The sequence below is a fragment of the Tenrec ecaudatus genome, chromosome 2 (assembly GCF_050624435.1).
Source record: "Tenrec ecaudatus isolate mTenEca1 chromosome 2, mTenEca1.hap1, whole genome shotgun sequence".
NCBI lineage: Eukaryota > Metazoa > Chordata > Mammalia > Afrosoricida > Tenrecidae > Tenrec > Tenrec ecaudatus.
The window spans coordinates 216,923,582-216,934,223 of NC_134531.1; the positions used below are offsets into that span (position 1 = coordinate 216,923,582).

Consider the following 10,642-nt stretch of genomic DNA (forward strand, 5'->3'; position numbering starts at 1 on the left):
CTTCTTGGTAAATACTTAAATAGTGGGAGTTACTGCACCAGGGGCTGTATCTATTTTCTTTGAGGTTTCAATATTTTAGTCAAGTTTTATTTTAAGTGATGTTAATTACAGCATTTGAAGGGGGAGGGTCTAATTCCACACAAAAAAGAAGACTCTAAAATGTACCTATCAAATGGCTAAACAATAAATTGAGTGGTGACTACAGCACCAGCTAGTTGAGATTCCGGGGGTTGTCACCATGTGATTATGGTTACTGAGACCACAGAACCACAATTTGAGAGGGAGTTTGAAGTCTAAATTATTGGGTTCATCACACCTACCTTATCCCCCCAAATTGGCACACAGACACACCGACATCAACACAGGCATGCACACACATACCCTTCAGAGTACTTTTAGTGTAAAGGGGTGAGGGACTGGGGGAGAAACAAGTCATGAAGATGGGTCTTCAAAAGCCCCCTTTGGGTGGGTGTGCCCACACCATCAAGCAGCGAGTGTGCCTGAGTTCAGGTTAGGAAAGCAAGGTTCGAGTAGCAAGATGTCACCCTTTCAGTCATGACCCACTGTGAATTTACAAAGTGTCTACACATAAACACTGCTATAGTTTTTGTGACAGCCTGACCGATAAACACAAGTAGGATTAACTGAAGGGCAGAGGGATAAATGGCTCGGCGAGCCTCACCTTGGTTGTTCTGTGCCTCAGTTTAAAGGGGTACACTACCTGTGGGATGCCTAGCCTGTGGACTGTGTCGCTGTAAGTTGAGGTCCCTGTAAGCCCACACGATTGGAATGTTCATCTCTGGAGCTGGGGACTGACAGTTGGGGACCTGCCTTGCTGTTTGCTGCCTGGTATATATAGGCCAGCTCTCTCTACAGAAGGGGACTGGCAACCGGCAGCTCTCAAGCCTTGAAGGACTGCTAGTGTCTCACTGCTTTATAATTTAACTGTTAATTTCTTGTATTATCTATCTGTACATAATTTGATGGTTTATTTCTTGAATTATATATCTATCTTTATAAATATATTTATATATAATTACTAGCAATCTGGTTTGTCTCTCTAGAGAACCCTGTCCAATACAAAGTGTCTACACATAAACACCTTCCACTTGCAGCCATTTCTAGATCAAAAAGAAACCTTGCATCTCTAGAAGGGGGCGACCAAGTTGTCCCCCGCCCCTCAAAGTCTCCAGCTGAAAGACCTTTATGGAGCTGGCTTTCTTCTGTACCTCGGAAAGGGGAACTCCTTCAAGTTGAACCATCTGCCACCTGGAGGTCTAACATGATTTTGAGCAATCCTTGCATCCCAGATCTACATACATTAAAAGGTGCACTAGAATCCTGAAGGTAGCCATGCTGCAAAATAGTTTAAAATTCAATGAATGGACAGTATTCATTTGTGTTTGACATTCCAGTCCTAGACGAAGCTTGTGGCCACCGGAGTTGATGTTCTTGACATCCAGTAGTGCAGGCAGCACCAGTCTGATACCTGGCTTCAGGGTCTGAGTGTATCCTAAATCGATCAGGCTGGAGTTGTTCGCGCTTGCAGAGAAGTGGGTGTCAGGGTCAATCTGATACTTGGCTGCCACTGACAGGGGTCCCCAGCTTCTTGGTCACCTTCTGATAAATGGAACAGCCAAACTCTGCCCAGTCATTCACATTAGTGTGAAGCTGAAATTTGTCTGCCTTGTAGCCAACCCACAGTTTCTCTGGGTCTCTCAGGGCTTGGCGGTCTCAAAGTTCATCTGGTAGCCATCTGGCCAGCCCTCATGACCCAGCCCCAGAATCCCGCGATGTCACAATCCATTTCACCACCCAGGTTGATGTGCTCTGGCTTGTACTCCGTCTTGATTAGGGCTTTGAAGGAAGAGTGAAAGGGAAGCTTCAGTCCATGGGGTTGCTGGTCTCCCGCGGCGATCTGGGTGCCGAGCAACGTGTTATGTGTATTCCACTTCTCCGTGAAGTCAGTCTGTCCTCGGTCCCCCACTACTTGGTTTCCAGACTGTCCATGACTTTGTTGGTCTCTGTGTTGGTAAATTCCAGTCCATTCTCAGATTTTGTTTTAGAATCAAGTTTGATGAGACCAAGTCCGTAGCCCTTGGTGGACATCAGGAGGAGCTTTGTCAAGGTCAATGTGCATGGGAGACACAGCCTTCCTCTGGCCAGAGGCAGTAGCAGCGGGCTGGTGGGGTGGACAGAGTGAGCTGCTACACAGAGGAGAGGGCAAGCGGCAGGCAGGGCCGCGCAGACTACCTGTATCTGGACTTTGACCTTTCTGCCCTCTCCAGACTCTTGCCTTGGAAAGCCCAAGACGCCCTCCTGCCCCATTTTACTGACATTTCCATGGGAACTCTGAGAACATTCCTTCAGTGAAATATTATGGATTATAATCAGATTCACATGTGCTGTTTCCATGAACTAATCTGAGAACCAGTTCCACGAGCAAATATTTCTACATGTCCAACATATGCCTTACCTATATTTGTTATCCTCAAATCCTGTCCAACTCCTTGGTGACCCTGTGTGCTACACAGTAGAAACGTGTTCATTCCATAGGGTTTCTTGGCTATCGTCTTTACCGAAGCAGATCACTGGGACTTTTACTGGTTCAAAGCCCTTTAAGTTAGCTGTTGATTGGAAACCATTTGTGTCACCAGGAACCTTTGACATGCCCTCCGCTTTAGGATTGGGACACTGCCCCTTTAGGACTGTGAGTTCAGTGATTTGATAATGCAATGTGGGCACTATAATGGATCTTTCAACGATCCCTGGTGACACCGTGGGATAAGCATTGGGCTGCTAACCACAGGGTCCATGGTTCAAACTCACCAGCCACGTCGAGGGAGAATGGTGACGCTGTCTTCTCCCGCAGAGATGTATGGTCTCAGAAGCCTATATTCAGCCACTGTGAGACAGGGTCAGCTCTAGAACAAACAGTGCACAGCTCAGTCAGACATTTCCGACGGCACAGCACGCACTGGGAGCCAGGGGTTCTCCCCTGTGTTGGACGGAGCCTCATTGCACAGGCCTGTGCCATATGCAACTTTTGGTAAGATTGCTTTTTACATGTCACTGTTCTTATCTAATTCCACACGAACGCGTAGAAACACACACATTACAGAAAAATGCAACTGTGTAAGGTGTGCAAAGGGAATGCCTCCCGTAACCCAGTTCTATAGAGATAATCACCATTAGTAGTCGGCATACACGCCTTCATTTATTTTAGATGCCTATGCTAATTACATGTAAATATTACTTATAAAAATGGAAAAATTGGAATCACATAATATAATCCTGTAATAAATACTACTGAATTCATTAGACAAATATTAGTCTTTTACATGAATTTTAAAAACAGCCCATAAGTCATAATACATGTACTATTTAATAACTTGTTTCAGCCACTAAGTATAAGATTGGTAATTCTCCTGAGGTGCCTCAGAAGAAAGATCTGGAAATCAACTTCCAAATGGGTCTCAGTCATTGAAACACTGAGGAATGTAAGGTTTCGGTTTGGTTTTCCTCATTAAAAAATAATTTGGGTCACCTTTCCATATCAATGGTTTTAGCTCACACTCATTCTAATGTCTTTGGTGACATCTATTACATAGATGCAATATAAAGTAGTTAACCCCTCTCCTGCTGAATTATATTTGGGTTACCTATTTTCTTTCATAGCTCTGTGGGTGTTTTAATAGAATACATGCTGAGAAATAGACTGCTTGGTGGAAGTCTATAAACATTTAAAAATATTTAATAGATTCTGTAAAGTAGCCTTTCAAAAACAATCTTGCCAATCCAAAATAAGCACTGTATGAAAGTGCCTCTGTGATATTTAGCAAGCAGAATTCTGCTATTTTAAAATTCTGGAGCATGGAGGGTTTCATGAAGCCATCTTTGGGCCTCTTGTGCCACCAGCAAGCACCATCTGTCCCACTGCTCGGTCCTAGAGAGGATGAAGCCTCAGGAAACCATTTCTGCCCTGAACACCCCAAATCCTGCCTGCACACACCTCCCTCTCCTGGTCTTCTGCTGAACAGCTGCTGGCTGTCAGAGAGCGATGCTATTGGCCATGTTGGGTCAACAGCTGCCTTGTTTAATCAGGGAGGGAGCTATTTTTCCTTTCCTGTGAAATGATATTAAGTGCGTGGCGGCCACAGAATTGTCAACAAGAAGCCTGTTATTGGGAAGGTACAGTTTTAAGAATCGCCTAGCTTGAGGAACGCTGGGTTCACGGCTCCACGGTTCTGAGTGGGTTGTGTGAGCCCAGCATATGGTTACGCAATGACTGGTCCCCAGGGGAGGGGAGTGCCAGCGGATGCAGTCACTGTCGACTCCTGCCTTTTTAGTTAGAAGTTTATGGTTAGATTTTGAGATCTCGTAAGGCAGAAGGAAAGCTATTTTTTCTGCTCCACTTAATTTTTTTTTTTTTGGTCACAAAAGCATTTAAACTGTACAAATGTGTCATCCTCAGGGACACAGACTTAGACTCTCAACTATCCTCCTCTCCCCTCTGGTTTTATGCAGAAAGGTTGAGGGGAGAGCTGCAACATAACAAGATGAGGAATTACGTCATTCCTTAAGAGGAGAGAGGACGCTAATAGCTAGGCCTCAGAAAACCAGGAAATCCATTCCTCTCTTCCTTCGAAGCCCCAAGTCACACCTCACTTTTCAAACTTCCAAAGAATACCCCCTCATTGCCTCACTTCACTTAGACTGCAGGCAAGCATTGAAGGAACAGAGTTGCTACTGAACAAAGAGCAAAAAGAAGAAAACCCATTTTAGTTTGATCCCATTGTGGTCTGAGCCGAGGCCCTGCATGGCATTTGCTTAAGGAGCCTTGGTGGTATTATGGGTGAGGAGGTGGGCTGCTAACCTGCGACTCCGCCATTGGAAACCACTAATCATTCTGAGGAAGAAAGATGAGATTTTCTTCCAGTCTCTGACACCCACAAGGACAGTTCTACCCCATCCTCTAGGGTTCCTATGAGTCAGAATCGATCAATTTAATGACAGTGGGTGATTTTTGTTTTTAAGTTTGCTTAAGTTTATTTAATAACCCAGGATATGGTCTGTTTGGGTATTTATTGCAGGGGCACTCGAAAAGAAGGTGTATTCTGCTGTTGGTGATATGCCAATTAGATTCTGTTCACTGATAAAGTTCCCAATCAAAAACTCACTGCCATCTGGTCAATATCAACTCACAGCAACACTTTCAGCCTCACACTCTTTCTCCTGCCCTTTTGGGACTCCAATGACATGAATGTTCAATTTTTTTCATTCCTTCACACTTTGTTAATCCATTCCATTTTTCTTTATCTTTTAGATTAGGTAATTGATTTTGTTCTCTCTTCAAGTTTACCGATTATTTTCTGTCTTTTTTGTGTGTGTCTGCTGCTGAACCTCTCCATTGAGGTTTTTGTTTTGTTTTAAATTCAGTTATTGGGTTTTTAATTCTAAAATCAGAATCATGTCAATGTTGTTATTGTCTTTCCTCATTCATTTTGTGATTTTTATTTTTCTTACTGTGATGTGTAATTTTCCATCAAACTTGGACAATTTATGTATTGTGCCATAAGACTCTGGATCTTATTATTTTTTAAATGACATCATTGGGGGCTCATACAACTCTTATCACAATCCATCCATCCATTGTGTCAAGAACATTTGTACGTTTGCTGTCATCATCACTCTCACAAAATCTGCCTTCCACTTGAGCCCTTGGCATCAGCTCCTCACTCCTTTCCCCTCCCTCCCCGCTGCCCCCTCCCTCATGAACCCGGGACAATTTACAAATCATTATTATTTTGTCATATCTTACACTGTCCAATGTCTCTCTTCAACCACTTCTCTGTTGTCCATCCCCCAGGGAGGAGCCCATATGTAGATCCCTGTAATAGGTTCCTCCTTTCCACCCCACCCTCCCTCCACCCTTTCGGCATCACCACTCCCAGCACTGGTCCTGAAGGGATCATCTGTTCTGGATTCCCTGTGCCCCTACATCCAATCTGCACCAGTGCACATCCCCTGAACAAGCCAGATCCGCAAGGTAGAACTGGGATCGTTACAGTGGGGGGGAGAGAGGGGCATCCAGGAACTAGAGGAAAGTTGTATGCCTTATCATTGCTACACTGCACCCTAACTGGCCTATCTCTTCCCCACAACCCTTTGGCAAGGGGATGTCCAGTTACCTATAGATGGGTCTTGGGTCCCCAAACTGCACCCCACCCCCATTCACAATGATTTGATCTTTTGTTCTTTGCTGCCTGGTACCTGATTCCTTTGACACCTCGTGATACACAGGCTGGCATGCCCCTTCCATGTGGGCTTTGTTGCTTCTCAGCTAGATGGCCGTTTGTTTACTTTCAAGCCTTTTAAATCCCAGATGCTATATCTTTTGATAGCTGGGCACCATCAGCTTTCTTCACCACATTTACTTATGCACCCATTTATCTTCAGCAATCATATTGGGAAGGTGAGCACACAATGATATGGTTTTTTGTTCTTTGATGCCTAACAAGTGATCCTTTCCGCACCCCACGATGACACCGGCTGGTGTGCTTCTTCCATGTGGGCCCTGTTGCCTCTAAGCTAGATAGCTACTTGTTTACCTTCAAGCCTTTAAGACCCCAGATGCTACATCTTTTGACAGCTATGCACTATCAGCCTTCTTCACCACATCTGCCCATATACCCGCTTTACCTTCAGTGACCATGTTGGGAAGGTGAGCATCATGGAATGCCAGTTTAATAGAACAAAGTGTTCTTACATTGAGGGAGTACTTGAGTGGAGTACCAATGTCCATCTTCTACCTCAATACTAAACCTATAAATATATGCACATAGATCTATTTTCCCATCCTCATATATAAATATATTTATATATGTACATGCCTGTATTTAGACCTCTATAAATTCCCTTTGCCTCCTAGTTCCTTCCTCCACTTCCTTTTACTTTCCTCCTGTCCCACTATTATGCTCAGCCTTCATTTGGGTCTCAGTAATTCCTCTCGGCTACATCACCCTTGGTCATGCCCCACCAGGCCTCTTACACCCTCCTCGCCACCGACCTGGATCACTTGTTCTTCCCTTGTCCCTGGGTTTGTTAACACCACTTCCTTTCTCCCCACCTCCCCACCTCCCATGTCCCCCCAGAACCATCAGTCCTGCCATCCTCTCCTCAAGATTATTCATCTAGCCCATCTCACTCAGAAAGACCTGTGGAGATAATAACATGCACAAAAATAAGACAGAGCAAAACAAAGCAACAAAAGAAAACAAAACAACAACAAGCCAATGACAAACAACAAAGAAAAGCCTGTAGTTAGTTCAAGGACTGTTTGCTGGCCTTTAGGAGTATTTTCCAGTAGAGTCTGATGGGATGCCAAGTCCTGGCCCCAAAGTCTATTTTTGGAATTCTCTGGGGACTTCATTGCTCTCTTCTCCTTGCTGTTCTGTTGCACACCCTTAGTGGTTAGACTCGGTGTGGTGGGATCAGATCAGGTGCAATTCCCACACTGTGTCTCCAGTGTTGTCTGCTGTAGGGCTGTGGGTCAGCAATGGATGTCGTGTCTCATAGTGGGGTCAGCCATATGGTCTTCTCTGTGAACTGGCTGCTCTGAGCGGGAACATCGTCCTCAAGGATTGGTGGGCCAGGATGTGCTCCACTCTGGATCTTATTTTAATTTTATATTTTAGCACCTCTCACACCACGCTTGTTGGTGAAGGATGTCACCACCTTGTTACTGCCAGATGGGTGTCAGCATGAGAGGAATGAGGATCCTTCTTATAGCTGCATAGAAGGGGTACAGCATGCTCCCCACTCGGCTTCCACTGACACCTTCCTAGTTAGAAAGGAGAACGGCATCTCCTTACTGCTTCCTATGTGATCTCCCCTAAGTCTATGGGGATGTGTCCTTATTACCGCGGAATTGTGGTGAAACTCCTGACTAACCATTAGTTGTCTTCTAACACCATTGCTACCTCATTACTACTGGACCTGACTGGAGGTCAAGGCTCCCGTGTCCTCACTGGGGGAACATACTAACCCTTGGCAAGGATTAAAGTGCTGGTTTCCAACTCTGTCTTCTCAGACACCACCCTGCCAGGGGTTTGGCTTGGTGTTCTTGATCAGGTTGAGCAGAGTCAAGCATTTATTGGCTAAAAGTTTTCTGCCTTAATAGGCAACCCCTTTTGGGTTCCTAGAGAGGACTTGGTATTCTAGAGCTATGCTTGACTGCACTTGTGAGCACATCTAAGTTGCTGCTTTCTCCGGTGTCTCTTCTGGGACAAGATGAAAATCCCAAGAACTCACCATCATGGTTTTTGTCAGGCTCCCAGGTCCCCAGCTAGTTTGACATTTCCTCCACATATCAGAACTTGTTTTATATATAATGCTGTAAAATCATTTAAGAAGGACCAGTACAACACCAGTCCTAAATGAAGTGGAAACAAAAGATGTCCCAAATGTCTGACATTCCCCAAATGCTATACCGCTCCATTATCCTTGATATTTAAGTACTATTCATCCACTCAGTTTTCTCCCTCATGTCCCACTCACTGCCCTCAAGTCAATCCCAACTCTTTTTTTTTTTTGTCAATCCCAACTCTTACTGATCCTATAGAACAGAGGAAAACTACCCCTAAGGGTTTCCCAAACTGTAACTTTGCAGTAGTACAAAGTCTCATATTTCTCCTACAGAAGGGATGGTGGTTTTGAACTGCTAGCCTCGAGGCTAACAGGCCCCTGTGTAACCCATTACACCACATCTCTCTCGTCCCAGGGATGCAGTGCCTCACAGAACCCACAACCCATCAAGGAAATGATTTTAAAGGCTGGTAAATCTCAACCTTGAGGATTCTCTTCTTCATTTAAACCCAATTAAAGCTATGGACAATGGTGAATCTGGGAAGGCAGTAGGCTGCTGACTCAAGTTCTGAGAACTGGAAGTCAGGTAGAGCAAGAAGATGCCGGATGCCAGAGAGTGAATTTTTTCAAAGTTGACTTAGCAGGTCAAGAGGGCTTGCCTGAGTCCTGGATCAGTGGCTTTCCTAGGGGAGTAACTGGCATTGGACTGGGATTTATCACTAGTCTTCTGGGTTTGATTAGTTGAGAAGCAGAATGTCCCAAAGATGGCATCTTGACGAAACCTAGGGTTTTGATGGAGCTGTGGGTTTTGCTTTTTGATGTCAAAATGTTAGGTAGAGGATATATTGATCACTTCTGCACAACTTGGGCAGCCCAGGTCTAGTCTCATCTGGTTCCCTGACTACAACTTCTTGCTTATCACAAATAAACAGGCAGCTGGCAGTCTGTCTATTTAAAGAACATCTTAAAATCAGGAGTTAGCTCTAGTTTTAACATAGATATCAAAGATAATAGCTAATCTATGAGCCACTTGATCACCTCACACACATGGCGTGTGAAAGTTGGACCTTGAAGAAGGAAGATTGAGAGAGAATGTATGCATTTGAACTGTGATGCTGGAGAAGAAGAGTGAAAGTACCATTGACTGGCAAAGCGCATCTTGGCAGAAGTATGACCTGAGTGCTGCCGACAGGCAAGGATGTCAAGGCGTCTTCTTCCGTACCTGGATAAATTGTCAGGAGAGACCGGTCTCTGGAGAAGGGGAAGGATGTCATGCTTGGTAAAGTGGAGGGACAGTGAAGAAGAGGAAGGCCCTCACGGACAGGGATTGACACAGTGGCTGCAGCAGTGGGCTCAGTCATAGGAGCAATTGTGAGTAGGGGCCAGGCCCTGGCAGTATTCACTCTGTTGTGCATAGGGTCGCTATGATTCAGAACCAACGCAGTGCTATCTAACAACAGCAACAATACGAACCATATCCCCATGGAAACAAAGGACTTGAGTAACATGTTTTAATAAGGTGGGAATGCAAATGATATCCTACCTTCCCCCTGCCTCATTAGATAATAGATAACTCTCTCCAAGATGGGATTATTAGCACAGGTGTAGGGTCTAGGATTTACAACACCTCTTAAAATGGAGGGCTCTTGCTAGCAGGGCCATATTAAGTAATGAACCACCCCCAAAATGTTCCAGGCTTATTTCAGTTGTAATTAGTGAGAAAGGCATTCTTACTCCGTCTTCCCAGATGTTAACACCAGAAAATAAATTTTAGATAGACAAGAGAAGGGCAAAGGAACAACATACAAGGAGATTGAAGTGGTGTCTTTGCTTTCTGTTCTTCTTGGAGAGCTCTGTGGCTGGGAGCCAGCTCCCGAGCACCTCAGAAAGGACTCACCTTCTCTCTTCTCTCCGCTGCCCACGCAGAGGTGCAATCTGAACATACATGGCAATAAGCACAAGAAAATGATATGATTTGTATCAATAAATGTTCCTCATCCTCCAGCCCTAGTAAATGTCACATTTGGTTATGAAATTGAATTTTATAAAGTAGCATTTAAAAAATGTTCTCCCGACTTGATAGCTCTTATAGCTATTGACACGGATGAAAAGTCGAAGAATCACATTTTCTTTCACCCAACACTGTCTTGCATGCATAAGTAACACACCGACTTTCCGGAGCTCCAGCTGCCCTTAGAGCTCTGCTGTGTGGAGTTCAACAGAAAGGAATTCCGTTTTAAGAGCAAGTGTCCACACCACCTCAGTAGAGCCTAAT

The 10,642-nt window shown here is 44.6% G+C and overlaps 1 pseudogene; it reads right to left on the reverse strand.

Moving 5' to 3' along the window:
* Positions 1 to 384: 384 nt before the first annotated feature.
* On the reverse strand, positions 385 to 10,314 carry LOC142440507 (non-selective voltage-gated ion channel VDAC1 pseudogene; annotated as a pseudogene).
* Positions 10,315 to 10,642: the final 328 nt, after the last annotated feature.